This window comes from Podarcis tiliguerta, assembly GCF_965153285.1.
Source record: "Podarcis tiliguerta genome assembly, chromosome: 7".
NCBI classification, from domain to species: domain Eukaryota; kingdom Metazoa; phylum Chordata; class Lepidosauria; order Squamata; family Lacertidae; genus Podarcis; species Podarcis tiliguerta.
Window position 1 is genome coordinate 72,577,381 of NC_139540.1, and position 21,256 is coordinate 72,598,636.

The window sequence follows — 21,256 nt, forward strand, 5'->3', positions numbered from 1 at the left end:
TTGTTCCCAGCTGCCAAAATAATGCATGCTCTCGAGAAAGCTATCTAGCCTGAAAATGTCTAGCTTAGACATAGGTGTGCCAGTGTGCATCTCCTAATTGACAGCCGGGTCAGAGGTTGGCACAACGCTGGAACAGTTAATGCATCTGTGGGCTCTTTATTTGTGTTGTTTTAGGATACAATCTGACACTTTGATTCATTTGGACCATGACTGGGGATATCATGATCTTCATAAAAACCAATGAGTCTTGCTCCACAGGACGATTCAGATGCTAATTATTCTCATTAATTTGTAATGAGTGTTTATTCTATTCATCGTGGAGCTTATTATATTTTAATGAGTGTTGCAACTGCCCTGCGGTGAAAAACTCCCCAACGTCTCTGTATATGTGCATAAGTGGGTGGCATTTAAAATTACGGGGATTTATCCAAAGGGTGACTTGTGCGAATAAGGCTGATGTCTTCAAAAGTATTTGTGCTCACAGTTACTTCTATTTTTTTTTTAATAAATGCCATTTTAAAGCAATGTATGCTAAACATTGTTTGTTTGCAGTTGGGTGCAAAACAACAACAACAACAACCCCTTTAAGTCTGTTTACAAATGGCACAAATATGCAAGTTGAAGATAGCCTGAGGGCTTCATTAATTTGAGATTTCATTGTGATCATGATAGGTGCACCCAAGTGTTTATAGAATATTTGCATCATTCTTTTTATCTCCACATGTGTAAGAATGTCCTCTTCTGGAATACAGTATAAGTTTCCTCATTGCTCAGGTTACCAGGCTTTAGGTATTAAGAAGCTAAATGGGTACCAAATTATGCATAAAATCCTCAGTATATACCGGCCCTTTCTTCTGAGTAGCCTGGTTTAGCTATCATGGCCAAACCATTGTTGATTGGTAACCTGGGGGTTTGAGCACTTTTCTCTCCATACAGAATTCCTCCCTCCTTTTCCATTTTGTTAAAGCCTCGGTTTGCCAGCATGTCCAAGTAGGTTAAACGATAGAGACTCTCCTCCTGCAAAGAGGGGAGGGGTTGTGGGCAGGATCCAATCTCCGCCTCAAGCAGGGGGCGTTAGCCCCCTGCCACCCACTCACCTGGCTGGTGCACCACGCCCACGGGCAAGCGCCCAGCCAGGCGGCTTGAAGGGGCCGTGGACAGCAGATCAACTTGTTGCTTTGCCAGCCACACAGTCTCACTTTTCACTATCCCGTCGCGAGTCACCCATCCTCCACTCCATCAGAGCTCAGGGTTTCAATTTCTCTTTTGGCCTTGCTATGGACCTTAGGTTGGTCGCCCAGGTTGTCCAGGGGGCCTGGTAGGAATTCATCCATTTGGCATTAGGCTTTGTGGTTTCTTCGCCTACCTCGTAGCAACTGTCACAACTTTCGTGGTATTGGTGGGTAGGTTAGACATTGGAATGTGTTTGTGGTGGTAGAAGGGCTAGGTGTGGCCATCGCCTATGCCTTCAATTTTGGGTATTCTGTTAAAGGAATTCGGCGGTCGTGGATCCTGTCCGATGCCTGTGTGGCGGGGGGCCATGACACGACCCTCGGTGACATCAGGGGAGAGCTTATAGTTGGATTAGCATCAACGGGCTCCACCTATTGATGAATAAACCCCCCCTTTTAGACTCACCCCTCTCCGAGTGGGTGGAGTCAAGTCACGTGATCCAATGCCTAAGCCAATACCTTTTCTCTTGCTGTAATCAATAAAGTTGTGGCCTTTTCTTGCCCCATTAACCTTATATTACGTGTCCTTGTGTCTTCATTTCACTAAGCGGGGATCGGGTCCTCGAACCACAATTATTGCTACTGACAAGGAACCCCTCCTAATCCACTTTAGTCTGTGGATTAAATTTAAAATTGTTTGCTTGATTTGCATGGCGCAGCATTGTTTGAGCAAATCAGGAAAGGGAGGACGGTGTGCAAGAATACTTTGTGCTCATGATGGTCTGAACTGTACCTGCCTGAGGTGCAGAGTGCTTGTGTGAATGTGTCAGAGAGATGGCAGGAGAGAGGAGGGCAATGTGGGAGAACAGCCTTGATTTGATATGTTTTGGAGACATTTTTTACATAACACTTCCTGTTCAAATGCTGTAATGTTGGGGGGGGGGGAATGGCTGCATCTTGTTTCTTGTGAATTTCCCCACCCTTAAATTTTATTAAAACTCCTCTGCCCCACAACACTTCTCTATGCTGAGGTGTGTTTTTTTTTTATTGAAACACTGATATTTCTCCTTCTTTCATTATGCATTAGTGATAAAGAAGAGGCTTTGGAATATGGTCAATAGGAAATATCCTCAATTTAAAAGCTCCCTACATTGGCAATTTTTGCTGATCTGGAAAATTCAGTAGGTCTCATAATTAGCAAGGCTGATTAAGTACATCATGCAGAAATTGCAAATTAAGCCTATCCTTCACATTGAATATGAAATACAGTTACACAGATTTATTTTATGCCGTAATGTGAAATGAATAACATCTATATGCAGCTCTTAAAAACTTCAGCTTCATCCAGGATGAACCACAATCATCAAGGGGGGGAAATACAGTGACATCTAGAGACCACTGAGTGAAATCAACAATAATATTTTGGTATAATTGAATTGTTTGTGTCCCAAAATGGCATGAAAAAAGTACTCAAGCTGCTAAGCTAAACATTTACATCACTCAGTGGTTTATTGAAGTTTACCACAGTGTTTCCCATTGATCTCCACTGCAATAAAATATTCTTTTGCATGTGCCAACATAGCAGCAAAAGAGTGATTATATCATATTCAGAACTCTAAAAATATATTGAAACTCGTAATAGGACATTCCCTACGCGGATCCAAAGTGGAATTACTTAAATAAATTGAATTTATTTATGTATGTATGTCATCTAAAAAAAAAAATAGTATCAAGGTATTAGAAGAATCCTCCTCCTCTTTTTATTTTTTTTAGGTTTTTATGTGACAAATGAATGACTGGCAGAAGTGTGGATTGTACCTGCAGGATATTTATTTATTGAATTTGTATCCCTCCCTTCTTCTTGAAGGAGCACAGGACTGCAAACAGTTCCACATTATTATTATTATTTTAAAAATCTAAATCCATTAAAACATTATTTTAAAAAGAAAACATTTCAATTAGAGAAAAGCATCTAAAGACAGTCATTCTATCCAGTAATCTTGAGGTTGTCAGGAACAGTATTCTGCAGCTGCCAAATGCCTGGGTAAAAAGGGATGTTTTCAAATTACTCCTGAAATTGAATAATAAAGAAGACAGGCACGTCTCACTAGGGGTGGCATTCCACAACCGGGGAACTACCACCAAAAAGGCACTGTCACAGGTCAGCGGCAACTGGGTAGCCCTTGGTGTTGGTGCCACAAGCAACGTCTATAAGCCTGCTTATCTACCTGTCAAGCAGCTTTCAATGATAGTCTTTTCTAGGAGAGTGGCGAAAATAGGGCACCATGTGTCATCTATTTCATGTTTTTATGATGCCAGTGTGGCACCCACAGATGCACATGTGCCCACAGAGGCTATCTGTGGTGCCCACAAGCGCTCTTCTCTCTGCTTCCCTTGTCAAAATCAGACGTGAAATAAGCATTCTGTTGTATCGAATTGCATGGGTTGCCGCCGTGTGTGTTTGGTGCCCACAACCATTTCTCCAGAGTGCAAATGTGCCTGCAGACCTAACAAGGTTGAAGACGCTTCTGAAAACTTTGTTTTCCCCAAGCATTCCTTGATCATTGATCATGGGTTGGTGTGTTTAATAGCGGCTGGTGCATTGGGTCATTGGAGGAGGGAAAATAGCATTCTTTTATTTTATTGTGCTGTTTTCTGTTTTCTTATTCATTGTTTGGTTTGATCCTTTGGTAACACCGCTTTGAATTTATACAATATGCCACTTAATGTTTTGTGACTCTGCAGTTTTTGAAGGCATTTGTAGAGAGGAGAAGAGAGTGGAATTCTGTTGCGCAAGCAGAATGGGTACAGCCCTGAGTTTAATAAATAAATAAATAAATTGATTGATTGATTGATTCATGTAGCAACAGTTTTGGGAGATCCCCGGCCGAGCTGGGGCTAAATAGCCCAGGCCACTCCCCCCATGCCAGCCAATTGGCTGGCCAGGGGATGACGCGGCCGGGGATTCCCTCAATCATGCGGTGGCTGAGGGCCAGCCCCCGCGCACGTGGAGGGTGTGTGAAGCCTGCAACTCCACCTCCTCTCAGGCTTGGAAGTGGCTTTCCAGAACAACTGTTTGACCTGCAGTTTGTGCTTTCTTAGGCCTTCTCTTCTTCCTAGTGAAAGGATTTAAAGTTCCTTTGACTTCCATTCCACCACCCCAGCTGCTGATTAGTTAAGGGTACCCCTGCCCGTACGGGCCAGTCTTGACAGACTCTAGGGTTGTGCGCCCATCTCACTCAAAGAGGCCAAGGGCCAGCGCTGTCCAGAGACACTTCCGGGTCACGTGGCCAGCGTGACATCGCTGCTCTGGCGAGCCAGAGCTGCACAAGGAAACGCCGTTTACCTTCCCGCTAGTAAGCGGTCCCTATTTATCTACTTGCACCCAGGGGTGCTTTCGAACTGCTAGGTTGGCAGGCGCTGGGACCGAACAGCGGGAGCGCACCCCGCCGCGGGGATTCGAACCGCCGACCTTTCGATCGGCAAGCCCTAGGCACTGAGGCTTTAACCCACAGCGCCACCCGTGTGATTAGTTACACGGGTAGAATTGGCCAATCAAGAATCATGCAGTGTATGAGATCATGTGATGCACACAAGCTAGCTGTTGGATTTTACCACATCAGGAATGGGAAACCGGTGTCCCTCCCTATGTTGGAGGACTCCATCTCCCATCAGTCCCAGCCAGCATGGCCAGTGGTTATCAACGATGGGAGCTGTAGTCTAGCGTCATATGGAAGTCTACATGTTCTCCACCCTTAAGCTATGGAATGATGTCATTGAGGTGATGTAATGAAAACTGAAAAATTACAGCAGTGTAAATGATTGAACTCACCTTTTCACAAGCTGTGCCAAAATAATTGCCCCCCCCAACCCCCCAATTTTTGATACTGCTGAATATGTTTGTGAAAAACAGGACTATAAGCTAAGCTCTCACTTTATGGACAATGTTGGTTCTTCATTTCAAATGGTAATTGGTTCCTCGAAGGTTTAATGCCATTCAGCTTGAGATGTCTCAAAAATAATGTTATCGAGTGATTCCCAAAGGCTGCATGAGTCTGGTATCCTAATGTTTATTCAGTCTGATATTCTGCACTTTGTCATTTTTTCCAGCCCGGAAGGCCACATAACTCTAATTGCCTACAGGCATGAGAGATTAGTTTCTTTCTTAGAAGCAAAATTAATAGGTATTTTGAAGTGCCTCCATTTTGTTTTAAAGCTTCCCTTGAAAGCACAGTGTGATGAGTTAGAGATTTCTTTTCAGGCACCTACCAATATATAGCCCTTATTCTTTATTTTAAAGTGATATCTCTTTTTGCTGGAGTTGCTAAATCTGAGAGCAAATCATTTAGCTCTTTTATGTGAGGGAGCTCAGGCAAGCTGCAGCATTATTTTGGCTTTTGGAGGCCCCTTTACACAAAGTATTCCTTAGCTTCTTTTATGTCCCACTTACTAAAATCTTAGTATGAAAAACTAAGTGAATAGCATACAAGTTTTCTCCTAAAATAGGTATGTTTTCAGAATGCTGCTTTTTTCCCCTCCGCTGCTCTTAGGTCTGAGAGAAAACAGATCCCTCCAATTCTCTTTTTTCCAGTCCAGGAGTATTCAGTTCCTCCAGGGGAGACCCTCCGAATGTCCCTATTTTCCAGGGACAGTCCCAGATTTACAGAAGCTGTCCCAGTTTCTGATTTCATCTGAGGATCTCCCACCTTTCCTTAGGACATCCTTATTGGAGAGTATGGTAGGACATCCCTATTTTCATCAGAGAAATGTTGGTGTTATGTGAGCCCTGAACCAAGGAGATAAGTAACTATACAATCTTTAGAAGACATTTAAAGGCAGCCTTCTATAGGGAAGGGTTCTTTTAAAAAACTCTTTGTTGTGTTTATATATATGTTCCAAGCTCCCCAGAGTGGCTGGGGCAACTCTGTCAGATGGGGGGGTGTGTAAAGGTAAAGGAAAAATGGACCCCTGACCATTAGGTCCAGTCGTGGCCGACTCTGGGGTTGCGGTGCTCATCTCGCTTAACTGGCCAAGGGAGCCGGCGTACAGCTTCCGGGTCATGTGGCCAGCATGACTAAGCCGCTTCTGGTGAAACCAGAGCAGTGCACGGAAACATCATTTACCTTCCCGCTGGAGCAGTACCTATTTATCTACTTGCACTTTGACGTGCTTTCGAACTGCTAGGTTGGCAAGAGCAGGGACCAAGCAATGGGAGCTCACCCCGTCGCGGGGATTCAAACCACCGGCCTTTTGATCGGCAAGTCCTAGGCTCTGTGGTTTAACCCACAGCGCCACCCGTATCCGGGGTGTGTGTGTAAAATTAATAAAATTATTATTATGGAATAGGACATCCATATTTTCCTCATAGATATGTTGGAGGGTAGGCTCACCCCCAAAGAGGATAAAATAACACTCCCTCAATACACTCAGCATGGTTCCTATCAGGGGCATTCCAAGGTGGGGGCGGGAGGGGGGCACACCAGGTGCCATTCCAAAGGGGGGTGACAAAATGCTGACCCCCCATCAGTGCCCCCCCCGGGCCATGCTCTGCTTGCCACACACACCCCGGGACCTGTGCCACTCCCCCTGGGATGCACGCCATGCCCCCTGGCTCCTATGCTGCGACAGGGAACAGGAAGGGGGGCTGGATAAGCATAGTCTATTGGTATTCTGCCACTGGCCACAGCCAGTGTGGCTTTGGGGAGTTGCCTGAAGAAGGCCTCCGGCAGGGAAGCAAGGAGCATGTTTCCCCAATCTCTGCAGAGGTACTGTCTCTGGGCATGTCAATTTCCCGCAATATTGCTCTGGGCTACTCCCTCCTTCCCTCTTTCTGAGGCTTATCTTTATACTTCTAAGGAGATATTTTAAAGCAGTTCACAACCCACATTAAAACATCAAATAAAGCATCACAAAATAAAACATTACAGAAGAAGACTGAATATAAAATATACCTCCAAAGCAACACAATTAACAGAAAAATACAATATTCTCTTAAAGTTTTTTGTTTTGTTTTTTTAAAGCATTACGGAGGAGGTCAAGTATAAAATACAGTGTTATCTCGGTTTATGAACTGAATCCATTCCTGAAGTCCGTTCTTAAACCAAATCCATTCTTAAACAAAGGCACGCTTTCCCTAATGAGGCCTTCCACTGTTCGGATTCCATTTGTAGACCGAGGTAAAGTTCGCAAACTGGAACACTACTTCCAGTTTTGCGGAATTCATAAACCGAATCATTCATAAACGGGATTGTTCTTAAACTGAGGTACCACTGTATACATTTAACGCAACAAAATTATCAAAAAAGTAGTACCATAAACATTTCAAAATAAAGCATTGCTATAGGAGGTAAAATCACCATTCCAATCTTGTTTTAAAGTTGCTCCGAATTCTTCCACAAATTAAGTAGTAATATCTTCATAGAAAACCTTGTCATTCATGCATTACTGAATAACTGTGTTTGTGTGTGTGTGTGTAAGTGTAACGGCAGCTTCTACCGCCCTTGACTTCTCCACCACCAAATTAAAAAGTAATTCAGCCTGTTAGTAAAAAGGTTTATAGTAAAGGTTGAGAGACAGAGAGGAAAGGAAGGTATTGTTTAGAATCCATTTTCAATTGCTTGCTTGCAAGACATTTTGTGCAACTGCAGAAAATAATATGCATTTGTTAACATTTGTTGCCTGATGATGTCTGCATGCATGGAGCTCCCATTGCTGGTTGTTGCAGATGGGGGTTGCAGGGTATATTTATGTGCCATTACTAATAATTGAAGGATGCTGTGCACACTCCTTGGGGCCATAACATTAGTGGATCATGGCCACTATGCTGAAGGAATGAAATGGGCACCAAAATTTAGGGATACAGAACTATAAATGCTGAAAAACCATTGCAGATGTGAAAATGTCTATTGTGGCCTTCTGCTTCTTCAACAGCTTCCAACCCCATGGAGATGTTCCCTTAATTTCTGAGCCCCTCTAGATGCTTTCACTTGATACTGCCTGCATTTGAATGTTCAGGCCTCCCTGTGATAATCAGCATGTGTAGCAATTTTGACTCATACAGATGTATTTATACTGTAATGAGGTTTAATTAAATAGTGAAAAACTCCACTGGCTGCATCCAGGCAGATTTCTAAGTCTCTGCTGGTGACCCAGTTACTTTGACACATTGTCTTGGTATATTTAATCAGTGTCCAAACTCAAGATCATTGTATGAGTGAGTCGTGTGCGCACACACACACTCACACAGGGGTAAGCTTTCCTATTTACCTGATGAACTGCAGACTGAGTCATTGGGGTCTAAGAAAGCAGTGGCAAAATTGGTGGAGCATTTTCATTCAAGGAGGACTGAGAGAATAAGGAAGACAAATGAATACATGTGAAACTTCTTGGAGGTGCTCTGATATCCTCCCTCCCTCCCTCACCCTCCCTGTCTGTAGCCATTTTATTTTCTTAGGGGTCAGAACAATGCAGCATATTTTATCTCCTGCTTGGTTAAGTAAGAATTCTCAAATATGCATGTATGCACTCCCTATCAGAGTAATTATGTCAAGGACACTGAGCTAATTATTTGACAGCACTTGTGAGGAGTTCCTGGGCATGTACGCTTTATCTGCAGCAGTGTTGACTACTGTATAGTGTTGCGCTCATAAAACCTTATCAGAGGAGCTTGAAGTACTTTTGACATGCAAGAACAAGCCCCGAAGCCACACTTGTGTTGGATTACACTTTAGAAGCCTATTAGTTATTGTGGGTGTTGCTATCTTTTTTTTCCGTTTAGGAATTTAAATATTTCTCTCCGTGTGTCATTTATAACTCTGAAAGATCCTCTACACAACACTGATAGCTCAATATTTTTACAAAATTTCTGGTTCATCATGATCTATATTATAATCTGGCAATACGCTGTTCATTGGCATGCACTTATTTGCCATTTGCAAGGTAAACTAGAGCTATTTTTGTTGTCAGAGTAATTTAACATATGCATTACTTAATCTCTGAATTTTGAGAGTTCTATAGAAACCTGCTCCTAATTCAAATGAAAAACAGACAGACTAGACCTGTGACTTAGACTTTGACTTGACAGTGGCTCTTGAGGATCTGACAGAGATCATTCATATCATCTGCTACCTGGTTTTATTTTAACTAGTGATGCCATATATTGAACTGCAGAAAATTTGCATGCACTGCCAGCAAGCTGTAGCCCCTTTCTTCCCAGCTTTCCATATGGAAGTGAACTCTCCTAAGTTTTTATATTCTTTCTCTGTTTCCTTCCCCTTAGCTTTTTTTTTTTTTAACTACGCAGCAGCCGCTGCTGTTCTAGAACAGCATTTTACTTAATTTTATTTTTTTGTTTCCAGGGAGAAAAATACATACTGTCATTTCCTTGCAACTGAGAGATGTGTTTCTTGGTCACTGAAAAATTGGATATGTTGACTGTCATCTCTATGACTTGAGGTCTTCAACAAATTTCACTTGACCCTTCTGGGCAAAGGCCAATCAACTACCACCTGGCTGAGCAGGGAATCGGAAGATTGTGGTAAGTTGTGGATCTTGTTAAAATGGAATGGCTCAATTATGTTTGTAGATCTCGTCTAAATGGTAAGTGTGGGACAACGAATCAAAATGAATCTTAAGCCACTTTTATGCAAGTGTTTTGGTGCAATTTAAATGTATGTGGCACCATCTATGAACGTGATGCTGTATAGGTTTCTCCTGTAGGAGAGCCAATGTGGTATAGTGGTTAAGAGTGGTAGACTCGTAATCTGGTGAACTGGGTTCGCGTCTCCGCTCCTCCACATTCAGCTGCTGGGTGACCTTGGGCTAGTCACACTTCTCTGAAGTCTCTCAGCCTCACTCACCTCACAGAGTGTTTGTTGTGGGATAGGAAGGGAAAGGAGATTGTTAGCTGCTTTGAGACTCCTCCTCCTCCTTCTCTTCTTCTCCTCCAAGGGCTCACACTTTAAAAATGATGTACAGTATTGCACTATGCTGACCTGGCATATTAGTGAATGGTGCATTACTAGAAATGGAACTAAATCTTCTGACATTGATCATTAGAATGATTCTGTGGGTGCAGTCCTGTAAGCAAGAGTAATGCCAGGCATGGATGTCAATCTGGTAGAAAAACATCCATGTGTATTATAATTATTCTTAATTAAATTACTCAGTGTTTGATAACTGATAGATGAACATTTGAAGCAACTGGAAAGGAAATTATTGCATTTGAGGTGACAGCAGGTGATTTGTAAATTCTATCTTTGGTGCTAGATCTATAATGGCTCAGCCAGGCATACATTTGATATTCTACTTGTCCAGTGATGAATGTGTGACTCTGTTGACCAGGCTTTTGTGTCCAAGAATATTGCATGCCAAGGTCACCAGGACTTTATTATACAGACCATGTGCATTATGTAGCTGAGGAGTTGCCAGCCTGGCAGTAGCAGGCACTATGGCACCTGCACTGACATTCTTTCTTTTTTTAGAGTATGTTTCTAGCCCTCCTAGAAAGAAAGTTATGAAGCAAGATGTGTAGGCACCCTTCTAAATGATTTCTGCAAAAAGAGCAAGCTTGGCTGGCCCCACCTGTCACCATTTTTAGTCAATAAGTGAAGTGGTGATTGAGTGAGTTGTTTGGACACCAGGCAATGGCAAACATCAGAACCCCAGGCAGAAATTCAACAGGTCCAACCTTTTCCCATATAGAAATAAACTTGTGGGGAAAACTTCACCATTGTACTCTCTCTCCTATTTTGTGTTACACCATCATCCCCATGGCAGACATGTTGTGGCTGGTGCCGCACTCTAAAAAGGTTCATGATACCTGCTGTAGCATTTAGGAAGTTTATGATTTCGTGTGGTTTTCGTGTGGCCAGATGTAAATCCTGGCCTTGGGCCTTGGGCTTGCCGATCAAAATGTTGGCGGTTCAGATCTCTGCTATGGATTGAGCTCCCGTTGCTCGGTCCCAGCTCCTGCCAACCTAGATAAATAGGTACCACTGCGGCGGGAAGGTAAACGGTGTTTCTGTGCTCTGCTCTGGTGTCGGTGTTCCATTGCGCCAGAAGAGGCTTAGTCATGCTGGCCACATGACCCGGAAAAACTGTCTGCAGAGCAGACAAAAGCCGGCTCCCTCGGCCTGTAAAGCAAGATGAGCGCCGCAAGCCCAGAGTCATTCATGACTGGACTTAACTGTCAGCGGTCCCTTTACCTTTACCTGGTTGTTAGAATAGGTAAAGGTAAAGGTACCCCTGCCCGTACGGGCCAGTCTTGACAGACTCTAGGGTTGTGCGCCCATCTCACTCAAAGAGGCCAAGGGCCAGCGCTGTCCGAAGACACTTCCGGGTCACGTGGCCAGCGTGACATCGCTGCTCTGGCGAGCCAGAGCCGCACACGGAAACGCCGTTTACCTTCCCGCTAGTAAGCGGTCCCTATTTATCTACTTGCACCCAGGGGTGCTTTCGAACTGCTAGGTTGGCAGGCGCTGGGACCGAACAGCGGGAGCGCACCCCGCTGCGGGGATTCGAACCGCCGACCTTTCGATCGGCAAGCCCTAGGCACTGAGGCTTTTACCCACAGCGCCACCCGCGTCCCCGCACCACCCACGTCCCCGGGTTGTTAGAATACTAGTCCTCAAAGCATTTAACTTTTTCGCCTCAGTCACACGATGCTTAAAACTGCTGCCCACAGGCTGTTGGCAGTTTTCAAACATCCTTGAGACTGCAGTGAAAATAATTGAGGAAAATTCTGAATAACCAAGCATACACTGGCAAACCAACCAATTCTTTAGATTAAATTTTAAGTAAAACCTGCCTTGCCTTTCCAGCTGCAGCGGAAGCTCCAAAGAAACCCCTGGCTGTTTCGACAATTATTTCCCATGTGGGCTTATAGCTTTATTGAATTGCAGCCACAAAGGACAAATACACTTGACTTTTTTTATATATATAATTCAGAAGCTCTTGAAGTACCCTCTCATGTGGTGGCCTTAAGGTAGGAATAATGCAATAGTTGGCAAAGAACAAGAGAGCTGCAATAATTGTCACAAACACACACATATGGCAGGGCTTAAGCTGGTGGAGCTAATGCTGTTTTCATTGTTTTCATTGTAATTATATATATATATATATATATATATATATATATATATATGGAGAGAGAGGGCATGTTTTAATTCTATTAATGATGCTTTTTAAAGGACTGTTTGTAGCTTTTCTTACTTTATTTGTAAGCTGTCTTGAGTCCTTCTCAGGGCAGAGGTGGTTTTAGGGAAGTTCAACTGGTTTGGCTGCACTGGGTGCTGTGCTGCAGGGGACACCACAACAATGTTGTAGAATGGGATGAGAGGTGGAGGCAATTTTAGCATTGCACAAGGTGCCACTGAAATTTGAAAACCCAAAGTCTGCCATTGGTCAGGGAGAAAGGCAGGATATAAATAAACTAATAATAATTATAATAATAAGGCCTGTACAGTGGTTACTTAGACTCATGGAATTGTCGAGTTGGAAAGGACCCTGTGCATTACCTACTCCAACCCCTTCCAATGCAAGAATCTCAACTAAAGCATCCCTGACAGAGGTCCATCCAACCCCTGCATAAAAACTTCCAAGGAAGGCTAGCCCACCATCTCCTGAGGCAGACTGTTCAACTGTGAAATATATTATAGTAACAGTAATAATCAAAGTGTTTGAAATCTAAGGAAGCTGGTAAAAGGTCTTATCTGTAGTAAACACAATGGACTTGTTCGTTGCTAACCCTGGTGGTTCCTTTGCTTATAAGAAGATGCAATAGACCAGACATGTGCAACCGGTCGACTGCGATCAACAGGTAGATCCCTGGGTGCTCCTGGTAGATCACTGTCAATCATGGGACCCTTATCGATTGTGGGATTAAAATAACGGTTAAATGAATGTTTCCGACCCCTGTCTCTGTTCCTCCATGGTGTAATGTGTTTGCGCGTTTTGCGTTTGTCGATGTCGATTGTTGATACGATGATTGTCATTCCTCCCCTTAAAAAGCTCAACAACTTTGGTCTGTCCTCCCTTTCCACCCACCCACCCCATGCATGTTCCCCCTCCCTCTCATGTCAACAGGAAGATCACTGCCAGTTTTTTTAATAATGGGAGTAGATCACAGTCTCTTGGGAGTTGGACGTGCCTTCAATAGACAGATGCTGCCTTGCAGTTCTTCTAACATTGGCCAATGTGCCACCTCTTGTTGAGATGTATGAATCCCTCCTCCACCTGAATTACATCTGGGCTAAAAATGATTAGAGTTGCTGGGTTGTTCTTATTAGTTCTAAATTAGCTGGTAACATTCTGGAACATTTGGGCAATGCCACTTTGGAATTGTAGATCCTAAGCAAGGTACCCTTTGTGTGTTGTGCATTATGATTCCAGATGCCATGGCTCCTGATTGGCTGCTGCAATATGGAAATGGAGGGGATGTCAGCTGATTTGACAGCATTGGCACTTGTGGGGAGGGATGCCAGTGTTACCCATGATACCATGGGCTGCATCCTTCATTCCCCAAAACTTTCCCATCAAATGGAATGAATCCTGATGCTGTAAGTGACATAGGGCTTCCAAATAGGAATAGTGGAAACGGGAAGCTCCCTTCCCCAACCAGGCAATGGGAAAGTGTGTTCTCCTTCATGGAGAGCACGTGTTGCGGTGGGGGCCGCCAGGACACTCGTTGTCCACTGATGCGATTGGGGCTTCCCTTGTTGTTGGGAAGAAGTTAATGTTGCCATTTATTGATTGACAGCCAGAAATGCTAAAACTCCTTGCACAAGGCTAGGGCTTCCTCTTTTCGACCATTCATCGGATTGCCCGTCCCCCCCTCCCTAGAATAGGGTTGTTCACTTTGACCTTGCTTTGCCTGTCATGGGGTCGTCTGCTCTTGGGGCAGGGGCCCAGTAGGAATTTTGTCCATCTGGCTGATTGGCTGGAGCCATTTGGTTTTTGCCTACTGTGTAGCAAATCGTCACAACTTGTAAGGTTTGCAGTTAGGCATTGGTTTATGGTTTGGTTGGTTGAGGGGCATGGATTGGCTGTGCCTGCCCCTCCAATGCTGCTGCTGCAAGGGATTCCGTTAAAGGAATCGGGGGCTAACTATTTCTTGTCCACTCTAACAAGGGGGCTCGGGCCATAGCAATGAGCTCCTGGTTGCATTTGCTCCAACGCTACCCCCAAGTGCATTCCCCTTTTCTGACTTTCGCATCATGCGGAATGTCAGTCTGTCCCCCCTGGTAGGGGCAGATAGTCACAACCAATGCCTAAGCAACCACTCACAAATTTGTATTTTAATAAAGTTGTGGCCAAAATTATTCTTAAACAAAAATTCTGTGTGATGTGTGAGTTATTGGGGTGGCCCTGGGGACCTCGACACACAATACTAAGGCTAGGCAAAAATCCAGCTGTTAGGGAGACCGGACAGTGTCTCATCAAGATCGAGGGTTAAAGCTATCAATATCTAGGCAGGCAGAAGCAGCATCTACTGACCCCACTGACCTGGATGAATGGATGCTTACTGAATTGATGCAAAAGTGGGATATCATTTGGAAATATACCTCATTATTAATTAGAAATGGATTAAGAGTTTTGGACAAAGAGCAGTAAGAACAAGTGTTATTATGAGCTCTGAAAATCTGTATTATAAACCCAATATTGGTGAACTTCATCAGCATCTCTAGTAGTGAAATGGGTATCTTTTGCATCATTTGTATTGATTTCAAGTACTGTTGAAGCTTAAAAAAAGATAGCATATAATTTGCTCTGCTTGGGAATTGAAAGGAAATACACTATTTATAGCAAGGATTTAAAAGTCTTTGTGCTGGCAAATAATAGCAACTCGTTTACTGTTTAGTACGTTCCCCTGAACCTCACACATGACCTTTGCAGTAATTAGTAATATAATTAGTTTAGCACTTAGAATGACGGGCTAATACGACATCATGTTCCTTCATAAAAATGTGCTGAGCAAATATTGATGGAGAGATAAAGGAAATAAAAGTCGGCTGCTTGACCTTTTCCCCTCCAGACTATAAAATTTCAGATGGCACATTTGGTGAGACATACTAGGAAGAATATAGAGCAAAAGCAGGGTAGTGCTTAACAGAGAGATGTTAGAAATGATATGGAACTTGTGATCTGCTGTGTGATCAACAGTAGAAATATCAGAGGAGAATACAGTTACTACACAAATCTATGCATGTCTAATGTTTGAGAGTAAGCTCCACTGAACTTGTGGGACTTATTTCTGAGATGATTTATGAAATTAATAATTCCACAAATATTTTAAATATTATCTGCAAAACAGTGTTTTGATTCTACAAGCTATTTCACAGTTAAGCCAGTTGCACATGTGAACCTCAGCAATGATTCAGTTCTGTATTCATAAACCTTGTTTTTGAATGAGAAACAGGATATAGTTATGTCCAATAATGATTCAGATCTGCATAAATTTATTTCCTTGTCTGTGCTTTTAAATAGAGATGATCATGTACAATTAAGCCAATTGCCTGTGTAATGTGAAGAATAATTTGTAAGAACTGCACTCGTATCTCTGCTTTTGAATAGGCAACACAATGTGAAGTTTCAGGTAGTAATACATATGGGAGGCACGCAAATTATTCAGAGCCACTGTAGCAGAGAAATAATATATCTGCTTTTGCAGATAAGCATCCTGAATGTGCACTGATGTTGTCCCGAAAAGTGGAAATATCCATGAAAGTAAAGGGACTGGGTTTGCACATCCCTGCATTTAATGCACAGGACATGGGTGGCGCTGTGGTCTAAACCACAGAGCCTAGGGCTTGCTGATCTTAAGGTCCGCGGTTCGAATCCCCGTGATGGGGTGAGCTCCTGTTGTTTGGTCTCAGCTCCTGCCCACCTAGCAGTTCAAAAGCACGTCAAGTGCAAGTAGATAAATAGGTACCGCTCCGGCGGGAAGGTAAACTGTATGCTGCTCTGGTTTGGCAGAAGTGGCTTAGTCATGCTGGCCACATGATCCAGAAGCTGTCTGCGGACAAACGCTGGCTCCCTCAGCGTATAGACCAAGATGAGAGCACAACCCCAGAGTCGTCCGCGACTAGACGTAACGGTCAGCGGTACCTTTATCTTTACATTTAATGCAGCAAATTGAATGAAGACATAAGAACATCTGACCAGCCCTGCTGAATCAGACCAAAGGCCCATCTAGTGTTCTCTTCTCATGATGACAAGTCAGATGTCGACAGGAAGCTTGACAGCAGAACCTGAGTGCAACAGTGCTCTCCCTACTTGTGATTCCCAGGGAGTGGTGTAGCGTGGGTTGCCAGCACCCCAGGACTGTGTGGAGGGTAGGTGGGAAGGAGGGAGGGAAACAGAGTATGCATGTGCACTCAACTGCCTAACAACATTGCATCACCCAGAAGATCGTAGGTGCAGAGATAAGAAAGGAAAAGTTGTTTTGTCGTCTGGAGAGGTCAGTGCCACAAAGTACTTCCTTTTCCAATATTTGGCTTCATTTGATGACACTGAGTCATCCAATTATGAGACTGGGGAGGGGGGGACTATTTCTCCACACCACACATAATTTTATATATCTCTATCAGGTCCCCTCTCACTTGCCTCCCTGCCACACATTGCCAAAACTAAAAAGCTCCCAAGGTTGCAACCTGTTCTCCAACAGAGTCGTTGCTCCAACACCTTGATTATTTTGGTCGCCCTTTTTTACACTTCCAGCTCTACATTTTCAGCTCCAGGCCCAAGTCAAAGTGCTGGTTTTGATCTACAAACCTTATGCAGCTCATTATCCTCATTGCAGAAAAGGGGAACAGAAAGTCCAGCAGACAGACAGCCTTTTCAAAGACTGTGGAGATTGTGGATGGGACTGATTTTCCTCATATATATGAAAATATGATTCCACCTCATATAGATAGGACTGAAGCCCATATAGGGACATTGTATATGAGTGTGTGGAGGGGGGTTGAGATGATGCCCAGTGTCCATGTCTCTATAGCCTGCGTATTTCATGGACCCTTTTCCACATCAACATAAGCCTGTAGGTCTTCTTCAAATTGAATCTTGAATGTATGGAGGAATTTAGATCTCTCCTCCAGATCTGTACTAGAACATTTAATGGACATCTGCACAGGGCTCTAAAATCTTAATGTTATCAATCTGGTCATTATGTTAACAAGAGGTCACTAGAAGAATTGGGACTGAGTTAATATTTGTTTTGGTTTGGTTTGGTTTTCCCAAGTCAAGAAAATGGGCTGAAATCAATTACAAGCATTTTCTGTTATTGTCTCGCATTATTAAAATTACACCATACAGTGTATTTTATGAAAATTCGTAAGTAACCCTCTTCTATTTAATATAAGCTTCCTATTCACAGTATGTAAAATGTCATAATCATATACTGTGAGATATTCACAGTGTGAATAGAGTTGAGCTGTGCTGAACTTTTATTTGTCTTCCTAGTTTGTTCCATTTGGAAGTGACGGATTGCTTTTGAGTAGAAGGTGAAAGCCTGTTTGCAGTAGAGGCTAAGGTTCACCAGACAAGTGCTGAGAATAGGAAGTCTTCACACTGAGTATCAGGCTGAACAAATCTCTTTGGGAATGAGATCAAAGTGAACTGGTGTCAAGGTTTTTATGAAGGGGGAGATTGGATTCCTGGGAGAGAGGAATCCTAACATAAAAAATGAGGTGAACATTATCTGAAGAATATGTAACAGGGATCACTCCATTTGTTCAAGGTTATCTATACATCTGAAAACATTACAAAAGACTCCTGAATAAGCGTAGCCATCATGGAAGAAGAGATGAGGTCCTCTTGTGGATCAGGAACTTCTTAAGTAATAGGGAAAAAGAGCAGGAAAAAATGAACAGTTCTCCTGATATGAGGGGTGTTGAAAGTAAAGTCTTTGAAGGATCAGTATTGGGAAATGTGTTTTTAAATTTATTTATAAATGATCTGAGGGTTAGGGGGGAGCTGTGAAGAATTGTGATGTGCTTCAAAAGAACCCCTCCAAATGGCGAATGCAATTCAGTGTAAACAAGTGTAAAGTGAGACATGATGGGAAAAACATCTTAATTTCACATGTAAACACATGTCGTCCAAGCTGGTGGTATGAGACCTTGGGGTCAGAGTGGATAGCCCAAAACATTTGTGTAGCCCTCTTCTTTATCCCTGATACTTGTTTGACTTTCTAATGGCTGTGACAGTTAATACAGTTATTTTCAGTGTCAGTTATTCCAAAACTGTTTTTTTTTTTTTGTATTTTAATAGATCATTCAGCAATCAATAGGAGGTATATATAGCTGGAAGTGAGGTACCCCCCATCTCCACATACAGTTGCACATCAGACTGCATTTATCCATGCTAAGTTTATTAGATATTTCTTTTTGCTTGTTTTCCCTGGAATTTCCTAGAGAATGTGTAAAACCTAGGTATCTTAAAATGTTTTTTATACAAGCTGCTACTTAATTGTTCATGCCCTTTTCAAGCTGAATGTGCTGAATAAAAACACAGATTGCTGTCAAGGCCTTTTGGGTGTTGCATGCTACTTGCTTCAGAGGAACTGGGAATTTCAGTAGGTTCTTGGGGTTATATTCAGGCACCTCTAGGCTGTGGGACGCGGGTGGTGCTGTGGTCTAAACCACAGAGCCTAGGGCTTGCTGATCAGAAGGTCAGCGGTTCAAATCCCCGTGACTGGTTGAGCTCCCATTGCTCGGTCCCAGCTCCTGCCAACCTAGCAGTTTGAAAGCACGTCAAAGTGCAAGTAGATAAATAGGTACCGCTCCAATGGGAAGGTAAACACTGTTTCCGTGCACTGCTCTGGTTCGCCAGAAGTGGCTTAGTCATGCTGGCCACATGACCCGGAAGCTGTACGCTGGCTCTCTCGGCCAATAAAGTGAGATGAGCGCAGCAACCCCAGAGTTGGTCATGACTGAACCTAATGGTCAGGGGTCCCTTTACCTTTACCTAGGCTGTAGTCTCTGCTCCTGGAATAAAAAGGGTCCTGCATTTAGAACTGTAGCTATTCTAATTGACATGGCAGCCTTGTGCCAAATCTTTAGCATGACATTTCCTACCATTCCCTGTCCCATGCTGTTGGCAGCTGCTAGTGTTGGTGGAGGCAAGTGATCCATAATAAGATTATGTCACTACATGAGCAACATTGTGGGAGGTGGGAGAACTGGCATACAGCTGCCATTGTTGCTGGCATCCTTAAAAAAAAAAAAAAAAAATTCTGGTTGATTCCTGAGAGCCAGTTTTCATGTTCGGGAAGGGCAGACGGTACAAAATCCCAAGTCCCAAGGTGGCTAGATTGGTCTGAACTAGGGCCAGGGCCTTTTCAGTACTGGCCCCGACTTGGTGGATCGCTTTTTCAGAAGAGACTAGGGCCCTGCAGGACTTGACATCTTTCCACAGGGCATGCAAGACAGCTGTTCCGCCTGGCCTTTGGTTTGGACACAGTCTGACCCTTAAGTTTCCCTCCCCTTATGGTTTTGATTTATGGGCTATTATTAAAATGAGGCTGCGTTTTAAATTGTATTTTTAACCTGTATTTAAAATTGGTTTTTTCCTCTCCCCTATTACGTTTTTATTGTAATCTTACTGGTGTTAGCCACCGTGAGCCCAGCTCTGGCTGGGGAGGGTGGGGTATAAATAAATTATTATTATTATTATTAATTATTATTATTATTAATGCTCTCAGGTCACAATCTGCATTGCAGCTCAGAGGAAAATGAAGCAGCACTTTGCGAGCCATTGCCACCTTTGCTCCTGAAGCATCCTGGCAAGAAGGTGTAGACTTGCCCATGGTCTCCACTTCAGAGGACATACATCACAGGCAGCCTTCATCACCCCTACAGAGTGAAGTCAGTGGCTGCACAATAAGGCAGTGGCCCTTTGTGCAACAGATAGATCCCTGGAGAGTGCAGGAATAACAGGAGAAATCAGGGCAGGCAGAATTCATAAGGTCTCATAAGATGCTGCTAAGGCAATAGTTCCCTTAAATAGTTATTGCCATCAGGGAGCTCTCCAAGGTTCTGTTCTCTTTTTCCTTGCCTTGCCTTGCCTTGCCTTGCCTTGCCTTGCCTTGCCTTGCCTTGCCCTGACCTGTACTTAGACTAGACTCACCTTACTTGGTCTGTTCTTTTCAATAAGTAGCAACTCTGCTCAAACCATGAATGGTTCAGAGTCTGTCTCTCCTCACTTCCCCAGGATCCCACCCTGAAAGAAGGAACCCTTGAACCAATACAGGGTGCCCGTAGTGCTGAGATCTATCCCCTGGGAATAAAGTGGCTCCTACAGGCAAATAAAGGTTCCTCAACCTTTAAAAGCAAATAAATAAGTATATGATGAGCATCTGAGTCCTGAGTTACAAGTATGAACTATATGTTTTGCAAATCATCGTACTCTTGTTAGTATTCCATTACATAACAGTTTAGCATTTGTGCGACAGACATTTACAGCGTACTGATTCACCTAGCGTCTCTCTGCCTTTCTCACTGGAATAAATATGGCATGTATTAAAAGATACGCTTCGATAAACTCTCATTGAACAAGTCTATTAAGGAAATGACACAGTGGTGTTGGGTGTAAGGATCACAGCCAGACATTTTAGCAAACATTTATAACCAAGGCTTTCCCCCCCTTATCCCTGAGACAAAAGGTTGCACTTTTGTTGTTCAAAACATCAAAGCCAGTTGTAAAACGGGACTTCTGAAAATCATTGCGATACCCAGCAGGCTTGCTTTAGGGTACAGAAATACTTGCCACTGTTGAAAAGGCCGTCACTCTCTGCAGCAGGCTCTTGGAAGTTGGCATGCAGGGAGTAGAGCTGATGATCCCAGCCAGATTTTGGCAGCAGTTCACTTGGGCAGGTTCACAGACTGGTTGATTCGGAAAGCCCAGGGTCAGAACAGAGAAGCTCACACTCCAAAGGAATGAAGCTGCATAGACTGAAAGACAAGCAAGAGGATTGGAGGGAAGAAAGAAATCTGAGGAATTAGTAGGGTGACAGGAAGTGACATCTGGGAATCAGCGGAGTAGGAATCCACGGTTTGGGTCTGGTGTGGTTGATTGGTGATGGCGTT

At 43.4% G+C, this 21,256-nt stretch overlaps 1 protein-coding gene across 5 annotated transcripts in view; it reads left to right on the top strand.

Moving 5' to 3' along the window:
- CDH18 (cadherin 18) overlaps positions 1-21,256 on the top strand; it is a 621,618-nt gene that overhangs the window by 333,466 nt on the left and 266,896 nt on the right. For all 5 annotated transcript variants that reach the window (XM_083449423.1, XM_083449420.1, XM_083449424.1 and 2 more), the window contains one exon: positions 9,530-9,708. The gene's annotated coding sequence lies outside the window, so the exon portion shown is untranslated. The remainder of the gene's footprint in view (positions 1-9,529; positions 9,709-21,256) is intronic.